Below are 10,210 nucleotides of genomic sequence, written 5' to 3'. Positions count from 1 at the left end.
CTTTTACCCTGTCTTCATTTCTTCAGATTCCTATGCTTCAAACACTGTCTATCTTCAATCAATGCTGATACACTGAAATCTTCTGGTAGAACTTATACACTGAATCTTCAACATTTCTGAAACACTGAACGTCTTTAACCTTTTTTCTTCACTGAGGCATGAATATATTAATGAACTTCTTTCAGTGACCTATAGACAGACTTCAAGCCTTATTCTAATCTTTTGATTCTTTGTATTTGCCTTGTTTTCATTTCTTCTAATTTCTTGTGTAGTCGTAGTATTATTAACATGTCATGTTCTAGTGTTGTTCTCTTGTTGAGTTATCACGTAACTATTCATACAACTACGCAATCTCACCAATAAACTCTGATGATGACTCACATACTAATAGTGAATCAGATACTGATAGTGATCATAACAACAATGAAGACATAGAACAAATGGATGCTCTATTGGTTAAAAGCTCTAAATACATGGTCTACAAGAACTTCAAGAATGGGAAAAGGTTTTCCAGGAAGGGTTCCAGTTCCTCAAACTCTGATAAGAGGAATGACTGAAGAAATACTTATTGGAAGGAATCAAAGTCTGGAAAATTTGACAAGTCAAAGGAAAGCTGCTATAACTGTGATGGAATTGGACAATTTGTAGCTGACTACAGAAAACCAAAAGCTGAAAAGAAATAAGCCTTGATCACAAAGAAGAAAAACTGGGATGATTCATCAGATTCAGAAATGGTGTTAACTATGCTCTCATGGCAAATACTGATACGGAGGCTGACACTTTAAAGGTACCTCAAACCACACTTGCTTTTGATATCGATGATATATATGAATTAAGATTGTTTCTTAAATCTCTGCATATTAGTTATAGGGATCAAACTTTAGAGAATTATAGAATCTAGAGTGAAAACTATGAGTTAAGGAAAATAAATGATCACCTAGAAATTGATTTGCTTTCCATGTTAGAAATTCAAAAATAAAGAGATAATGTTGTTTATATTGAAAAAACTATTAGAAAAGCATGTTTATCTAGAAAAGGAGTTAACTAAAGAAAGAAAAGTTATTAAGCTTTGGACTAACTCTGGAAAAACAACTCAGGAAATTTTAGAGAATGCATGTTGGATCAGGATTAGGATATGCAAATAGATCTAATTCTGATAAGAAAATTGAAAAAGAAACTGAGAAAACTAAATCAGTAAATACTGATACTAAGGTTAAACTGAACAAGGTTCAGTTGAAGCCCATTAAGTCTAATTCAAGTGTTGATGTTGTTAATTCAGTTCATGAGGTAGGTTCAACCTTCAGCACCTAAATCAAACTTAAATTTTGATAAGAGTGAACAGGTTCACACAATATTTGTAAATATTGGTTTAATGACGCAGAAACGGCTTAAGCAAAATCTGAAGGAAGTACACATGAAAGACAAGGATAAAAAGCCTAGGAAAAACAAAAATGGTAAAATAGGTTTTAACAAGAATGGTTATTATGTAACTACTCCCAATGCACCTAGAAAGACATGCTTGAACTGTGGTAGTACTAATCATCTTGCTAATTCTTGCAGGAAGAATAAAGAGATAAATATTGTTCCTCCTAAATCAGATTTTAGGAATAGAACAGTTAGATATAAACCACATAATCCTTGTTTTTTGTTGCCCAGTAAAGAAATTATTTAAGGGGGGTGGATATAATTACTAAACAAATTGATGTATTATGAGAGTAAAGTAAGAACAGATGAATCAAATAACAGTTTGTATTGATCTTTAATAAACTGTTACAAAACTCTCTCAAGAACAAAATTCTTAAGAGCTTCTAGGTTATGTGAATACTCGAGTACAACTCTTATCACCTATGTTGCGATAACCTAGTCTGTGTTCATATACTACACATCTACAATCAGTCCTCTATCAATTACAAGATATGTTACAATATAATTCTAACACTTTCGATACATATCTAAATCAACTACGATCCTATAAATTAGCACCTTCTGATTTATCTCGTAGTCCTGGTTTATCCTCCAAGTCATTCTCAATGTAACGCCTGTAAATATTTGATATGATTGTAATATGATATTCTATTTTGTGCTATATAATTTTATGTATTAGATGTCAGAAATTATGTGAATTCAATGTGTTCGTGTATATTTTTCATTGTATGGCATTACGAATATCGTTAGATTATTTATAAGCGTATAATTAAATGAACGCAAGCTAATTTCGTTACACGAATAAATAATATTTGAGTTGTTGTTGTTGCGATTAAGCGAGAGATTATTATTCAGCTTAGAATCAAATTATTTGCATTTTCTTATGTGGCCTAGAATATTTATTATGGTTTTTTAATAGAGTATTGACCTTAGAAAAATTCTTTATAAAAATATATTTTTGTTCAAAATTTTTGAAAACACTTTTATAAAACTTCTACAATTTCATAGTATTTATGGTATTTATTTTATGATTTATTAAGTTGTATTTTATTTATTAAAAACCTTTCTTTTTTATCATACTTTTATTAATTAATAGATTACTAGTATACCCTTGCATGCATTTAGCTTATAAGAGAGAGTCCAAGGCTACTAATGTCCATTCCAACCCCACTAACTTGCAAATTTACTCCTTTAACCTTGCATACAATTTTGTTATAACTAGCAAGAAGGGAATTTGATGTACATTCCTCATTCCACTATCTCTTTAATCAAACAAAAACCATGTGAGTGCCTCATTTTCATCACACCCACCCACTCAAACTCCCTCTCCTCCCCTCTCCTCTCTCCCTCTCGGCCGAACTCCCTCCCCACCCCCATTCTTGCCATTTTCTTCACTTTTGCTTCATCTTCTTTTACTTCTCTAAGTTATTCAAGACAATATCTTCATCATTTAGTGGAGTAGCATCATTTTAAGGTGAGTTTTGTGCGTGCATGTTAATAAAGTCGAGGTTGAGGCCTTGATTCTTATGAACTCAAGGTTGCAACCATGGTGGCTTATAGAAATGAGCAAGATATGATATTGGAGAGGTGTTACACTTTTATTACACCAAGTCATACTCATTGTTCAGTAACATTCGACAATGACTTCTTAGGAGCCGAATGTAAAGTGTTGATTTTGGGAAGTTTTTATGAAAAATGACCATGCATATTGATTTTAAAGTCTTACTCCTTATAAATGTTGTTTTGTTAAAGATTAGACCCTTGCATGCTATTTTTCCATCAAGATACCTTAAGTTTAGTACTTGCATGTTAATTTTTGCACATGCATGTTGAATATAGTGTTTGCATGTTGATTTACAAGTGATTTTCTAAGTAGAGACTATACTTGTTAATTTTGCCAAGGCACATAATTGGTGTCAAGGTGTGATGCCCTCCAAACCCGGGTCAGAAGTTTGGGGCTCACAACACACACCACAATATTTAAACCTGTATGTAAAGTATTAAATGCATGGACCCTTCTGTACAAAACCACGGACCGCAACAGGTTAAAGTAAGAAAACAAGCCACAACCTTAACTTTTATTACATCGCACCAAAACCCAACTAGTTCAACTTACAATTGCTAATGATATCGTTGTTACAATCTTGCATAACCCACCTACACTATAAAGCTTCTGCTAGCTTGATCCAATTTAACCGGAAACCCTCGCTCACACACTGGACAGGAAATCCTCATTACCAGCACTTTCTTCTTCAACTGTTGAAAACATAATTTTTTTTGCAAGAGTGAGCTTACTAGCTCAGCAAGTAATAATAGCAGCAATGGAGGTTAAATAATTACCAATTGAAACGATTCAGAAGAATCAGGTTTCTGAATAAGAAATGATTAGAATTGGACATTCAATTTTCATTTTAAAAACCAAGGTTAGGCTGCTGATCAGTCACGCACTAACCCCGAGCAAGGCTCCCAACTTTGCTCTATATACTGGATCCAAGGCACGCATTGGCCTACAATGACCACGAATCTGGTCCGACCATGAATCTGGTCCACATTTATAAAACTATCCAATTCTAAAACAATTCAAAATGATAACCAATGTAATCAATAAGCTGAATAATTAACAACATTTATCTTGAAGCATAGGGTGATTCACAATACCATGTGGGTATAACAAGGAATTCAAAAAGATTGGCTTCCAATCAAGGAAAGAATCAGAATGTAGAAGACCAAAGGTTCAAGGGTTCCAAGAATTGGTCTTCTGTTAAACAAGGAATAAGGGTTGGTATGTTAAGAAACTCAATATCAGAATCAGTATGTGGTAGATATGTATTTGTGGGGTGATATCGTATGTGTTTGGATCGTATGTGGGAATAAGGCTTATCTTATGAAGAATAAGGCTTATGGCTTATGAAGAACAATCAATGGTTTATGAAGAATTAGGCTTATGGTTCAATATCAATAAGAATCAGGGTTCAAGGTTAAATAGTTTAAAGTGCTTGCAGTATAAAACAAGAGTTATTTGAATAATAGCGACATGTTATGAAACAGTTTTAAAATATTTGTAATATATTTTAAAGAAAGATTCAGAAGTACTTGCCTTATCATCGACGATTTCCACTTTACTTGTACTCATCTAACAGTTTTACTCATCAACCACTTTTCTTCTCTTTCTATGCCTTGCTTTTATTTATCAATCACTTTCCTTCTCTTTCTACGCTTTGATTATTTTATAGATCACTGGTTTCCTTTTCTATGCCTCGCTGACTCTGCTAGGCATCATAAGTATCTGTCAATACTCAATCTCATATCATTATAATCGTCACTTAGACGTTACAAGCTTTTACCTACCCTTCGTTTTACCCAAATCCGACGTACGGATTGAAAGTTATGAATAGAACAGTCAAACCATAACCACATAGGCATATAACGCATCAATCAGTGAACACGTAGCATGTAACACGTAAGCTATTCTATCAAAATAATTTTTTCAAAGAAGATTCAGGGTTAAAATAATTTTCCAGGTATTTATTACCAATTTTTAAACATTTTTCGGAATTAAAACGGGACTCCGAATCATTTTATAATTAAATAATAGGGTTCGAACACTCGAATCTGACTTTAAAATAATATTATAATAATTATCGAGCCTTGAAAATAATTTTAAATAATATTTTGAAGCTCGAAACAATTTTTCGGAATTTTTAAATCAATTTTAAATAATTAAAACTAATTAATTAATCAATTAAAATTAATTAATAACTAATTAAATTAATTAATCAATTTATATTTAGATTAATTGACTAATTAAATAATTAATTATCAACTAAAATTAATTAATTAATTAATTATGATTTATTTTAGAATTAAAAATAATTTTTCAGAATTAAATATTGATTTTTAGAATTTCAAATGAATTTTTAGAAATAAAATAGAATTTTAAACTAATTTTTAAATAAAAATATGCGGAAACAGTTTTCAGAATATGAATTATAATTTCAGAAGATCAAAACCGGGTCTTCTAGTGGGTCAAGATCCGGGTCAACCGGGTCTCGAAGAATAGCCACAAATTGGCCAGATTTTTCCAGAATCCAGTGACCGGAAACTTTTCTGGCTAACTCCGATCTCAGTCTAAACGCCACGGTTTTGCCTCTTTCTTGATTGAGTTCTATTCGATATTTCAACAGGAATCTAGTTATGGCAATATCAGGGACAGTAGGTCCTTAAACGGACAGGTCCGGTGACATCGCCATTAAAGCCTGTGGTTCAAGCTTTTTCCGGCGAAACCAAAATAGGCACCCAACGCCATTTTTAAACGATCTATAAGCTGGTATAACTTAATCAAGCCCATAATCATCAAATTAAAAGTTCCCAAATCAAATTGAAAACATTCAAAGGCTAAAAACCCTAATTTTATAAATCCGAGAATCAAACCTCATTTTCTATATGTTATTGAACTTCAAATTTATCATATAATATACCAAAATGACCAGGAAGAAATAATCTACACGATTATGCCATCAAATCATATCAAAAATATCAAGAACAAAAATTCATATTTTAATCCATAATTAATTCGAATTTAGATAATTAAATAAAAAAATACCTTGATTTCTAGGCAAAAACAAATGGTTGATTCAGAAAGAAGATTCCGAGAGCTTCGTTTTGATATGCTGCACGCCCGAATCGGAGTTCGATGACGTCTTCGTTTGTGCGTTTGATTTTCAAGAACGTATCGGTTTTTAGGGTTTTTCTCTGTAATTACTATATTTTTACTGGTTGTAAATGAATAAACGAATAAAATGAAATAATAAATATGCTATTTATATTTACGAAATATTGGATCGTTCTAGATCGGTTTGGATCGTTAAATTAGTTGCTTAGCCACTAAGTAACTGCAATAACGATCTGATTTGATATCAGTTTTGGAAAATTATCCCCACCAGACTTTTTATAAAATACTCTATACGAAAATAATGTAATAATATCTCGTCTTTCGAAAATACGGGTTTTGTTGGTTCACCGAAATGATTATCGTATCAAAAATCTTGCGTCGGGCCGCTCACTGGTCAAACCGTAATCCGGATCGAAAAAGCCAAAACACGGAAAATGTCCGGAATAACCAGATTAGGTTAGGAAGGAGTTTTCGGAAGAGTTTTGGGTTGTAAAACCGTAAAAACGGTTGAAGTCGGACGATTCCCGGCTTATAAAATAATTTTGTAATTATTCAGAAAATAATTAATAATTTCATAAATCAATATAAAATCACTTAACAGTTCAAAAATTACCAGAAAAATACTGTAATTATCTATATTTTATTGTGGTCATAATAAAATTAGCAAACTTATACTGTATCACATATAAGCATTCACATATTCACACCAATCATCATATAATTCACCAGAAATCACATAATAATCATATAAAAATTATTTATTGATAAAAATAATTACACGCGATATCACGGATGTTACATCCTTCCCCCTTAATAGGATTCTGTCCTCAGAATCATACTAAGGATCAGATAATGATATATTCAAGTATCTCACTTCCATTTTCTCAGGTTGATCTTTCAACCTTACAACTTTTCATAAAAGTTTTACTCACAGCATCCCTCACTACTTAACAACCTCTCGCTGACCTCATATTCTATGGGTTGCTTATATAACTCAACTCAAGTCTCCATTTTATATATAATTGAGCTAAATTACTTTTCCTGAGTATACGCGTATAAATACCGTATGAATCTAATAAACATGTAGCGGTGAAGCCAACTTACTTGCACTTATCCTAACTATTTTACTGCCTCAAAAGGACCAACGTAATTCTTACTAATTATCTTTTCTTTATACTTCTAGTAATTCATGCTCAGGAACCTTTGTAATAGCTACTGGTTATTGAGCCCCATTCCCACATGTTTCTCTATTCAATTAACTTAGTTTATAATCGCTTCCAATCGCATTTGAGGCTCTTTAATCGTTCTCTTAATCTTCTCGTCCATCTGCGAATGATATACTGAGGCTATGGCGTATTCGATTTCTAACGTTCTCGAAATTACTCCAGAGTTAAAAATTAACGCGAAAATCTTGACTGGATATGACTAACGCACAAACTTATCACTATATCTTATTTTCCTTGAATCACAGTTGAGTATATCCGTCGAGCGAACATATCTTACCAATTTGAAGAAAGTACACTGACCTGGAGACATCACCGACATATTTTTAACCCATACTATTATTTATTTTGGTTCTAAGGAGTTTTCATACGAAACTGACTGCAATGCTTTCTTTAACGTCTAATCAGATATAACCTTTATTCTTTCTTTATGCCATACTATCAGAGAGTCTTCTTTGGCATCTACGTCTCGTATCATATCTTCGGAGTAGCTTTAATCTCTTGAGTTATCGCCGTTCAACCAAATTCAAATCTTTTTAGTTCCGCCTTACTTAATATCCCTTCATCTAGGAGTTATACATACCATTCTAGTTCGACATATTTCATCGTATTCTGAATACTCCTATCAAATTTCAAATCACACAATATTGATCATCTACAACGAGCTTCTGGATCTAATGACGTACCACCATTTCTTCAAGCAGCAACTAACCCACTTATGGGATAAACTGTTTATTACTAAACGAGAATGATTAGATTTAAATAACCTATCAATAATAATGCAATTAACGCTTTCCTCACCTTTGGTTCTCAGGTGGCATCACCATAACGTTTCTTGGCGAAATATATACATCTAGTCTTTGATGTCCCGCCTTAACTCCTTGATACGTGTAACATTTGCTAATCTATTCCACCATTTCTTTCTTCATAGCTGGCCCCCTATAATTTTCCTTTAAATCCCTATACATATTGGTAGTTCATGGATGGATTGAATAACTTGAGTTGTGAGCTTCTTGTAAAATTCCATTTTTCAATTCTGTCATTGGTGGAATCCCAAATTCTGAAATAAAATCTGGGAATACCTTGATCATCCTTTTGAGTATATATATATATATTTTTCTAATGATTAATATTTTGATCCTTTATTTCCCCTTGACATGTCTTTACCTTCTCTAGCAATTCTGGCTGAAAAGTCATACTATACATCTTTGCATTGTTAGGCTTACAAACTTTGATTTTTAATTCCAACTTATGAAATTCGTTGTATAATTCTTCTGATACTGTCAACACGTTCAGTCCTTCCATTATGTTTAATGCATCTGTTACTACGTTCGCTTTTCCTGGGTGATAGTTAATCGTGCAATCATAGTCCTTGCTCAACTCCAGCCATCTCCGTTGTCGTTCATATTACCCATATCTTACCTATATCCTAGCATCTTATATAGTTTCTTTATCATCCTTTTGATTCCACTTTCTTTCCTATCTTCGTTCTTCATTCTCATAGCTTATTCAAAACCGAACTCTTGACATTAATACTCATTTTGATGTCATATCAAATTAGATATTAATACGAACTTTGATGCTCACAACATCCCATTCTGAAGTAAATATGAATCATCTATATTAATACCACTTTTGATATTTAACAACAACCTAAGTATCAACATTAGTAGAAAACTGAATTAAAATTATATCTCACACTTTATCCAAAACAGAAATACTTGACAAATAATTTATTGTATGATTATCACAACAATTTGGGAAACAAGACGTTCTTTGATAAAACTTTATTGTAGATGGTAAAATCTCCCTGACTGTTTTATGAATCCATATAGCTGTAGTTATTAATCTCTACATTATTCCACCTCCCTTCTTCCTTTCTTCTCGTTGCTTTATTTTAAATCTTTAGCTCTTGGAAACATTCTTCTCACTTGTCCATACGAGTAACTTTGTATTTCTCTTGTCCATTATGAAAGCGTATTTATCCAAGTAAAAACTCACGCATTTGCAGAAATTTTCTAAATTTTACAAGCGTCCTTACTTCTCCCCAATTCCTCATTGTTTTGATTTCGGATTTGAAAGTTACATCAAAATTTGACTTAATCTAATTGGAATCGATCTCCATGTAACTGCCCATTAATTGGTAAAATTAACTAATTAACTCACTTAATCGATCAATTGTACCAAGTGATGACTAGCTAAATGAAATCAAAGACCAATTATATATAGTCAAATTGGATATAACAACCTCTTTCGAGAACCGAGATCACAATTAATTAGAGTATCAACATGAATATCTATGGCACACGGAAGTATACTTTCCATCTTTAAGAGTAAGGTATTTTCCGAAAAATTTGGGCAGCATCTCCTTTATATTATTGACTACCAGTCGGACTCAAGCCGACACCCACAATCAACCAAATAACCAACAATCAATTCTCAAATATACCAGTCCACTTTCACTTTCCAAACTCACCAATTCACCATCTCATATAATAATAATCAATACAACCTAGGTCTCTAATTCCATTAAGGTTATAGCGAACAGTTCATACTATACCATACATTTTTCTTATATTTTCAGATTATAACAGAATATCACCAGGGAGTACACTTACAAATTATTCAAAAATTCTTTTAGTTCATGTTTTAATTCAATCTCTCTACTTAACAATTCATCCATCCTTGGAAATATACACTTGTTCTTATTAATTAACTTGTTCAATTTTTAATGACCAACACCTGGTCTTAACCAACACTCTTATAATCTTGCAATTGAGTTCATTTGGTTTTAAAGTTTTACATCTTAAAAATTGTTACAGTCAAACCACCATACCTTCATCTCCCTTTATGTCTTTCCATATTGAACCTTCTTTGCCGACCCTGCTAC

Source organism: Apium graveolens, chromosome 3 (assembly GCF_009905375.1).
Source record: "Apium graveolens cultivar Ventura chromosome 3, ASM990537v1, whole genome shotgun sequence".
NCBI classification, from domain to species: Eukaryota; Viridiplantae; Streptophyta; class Magnoliopsida; order Apiales; family Apiaceae; genus Apium; species Apium graveolens.
This window is presented reverse-complemented; position numbering follows the sequence as displayed.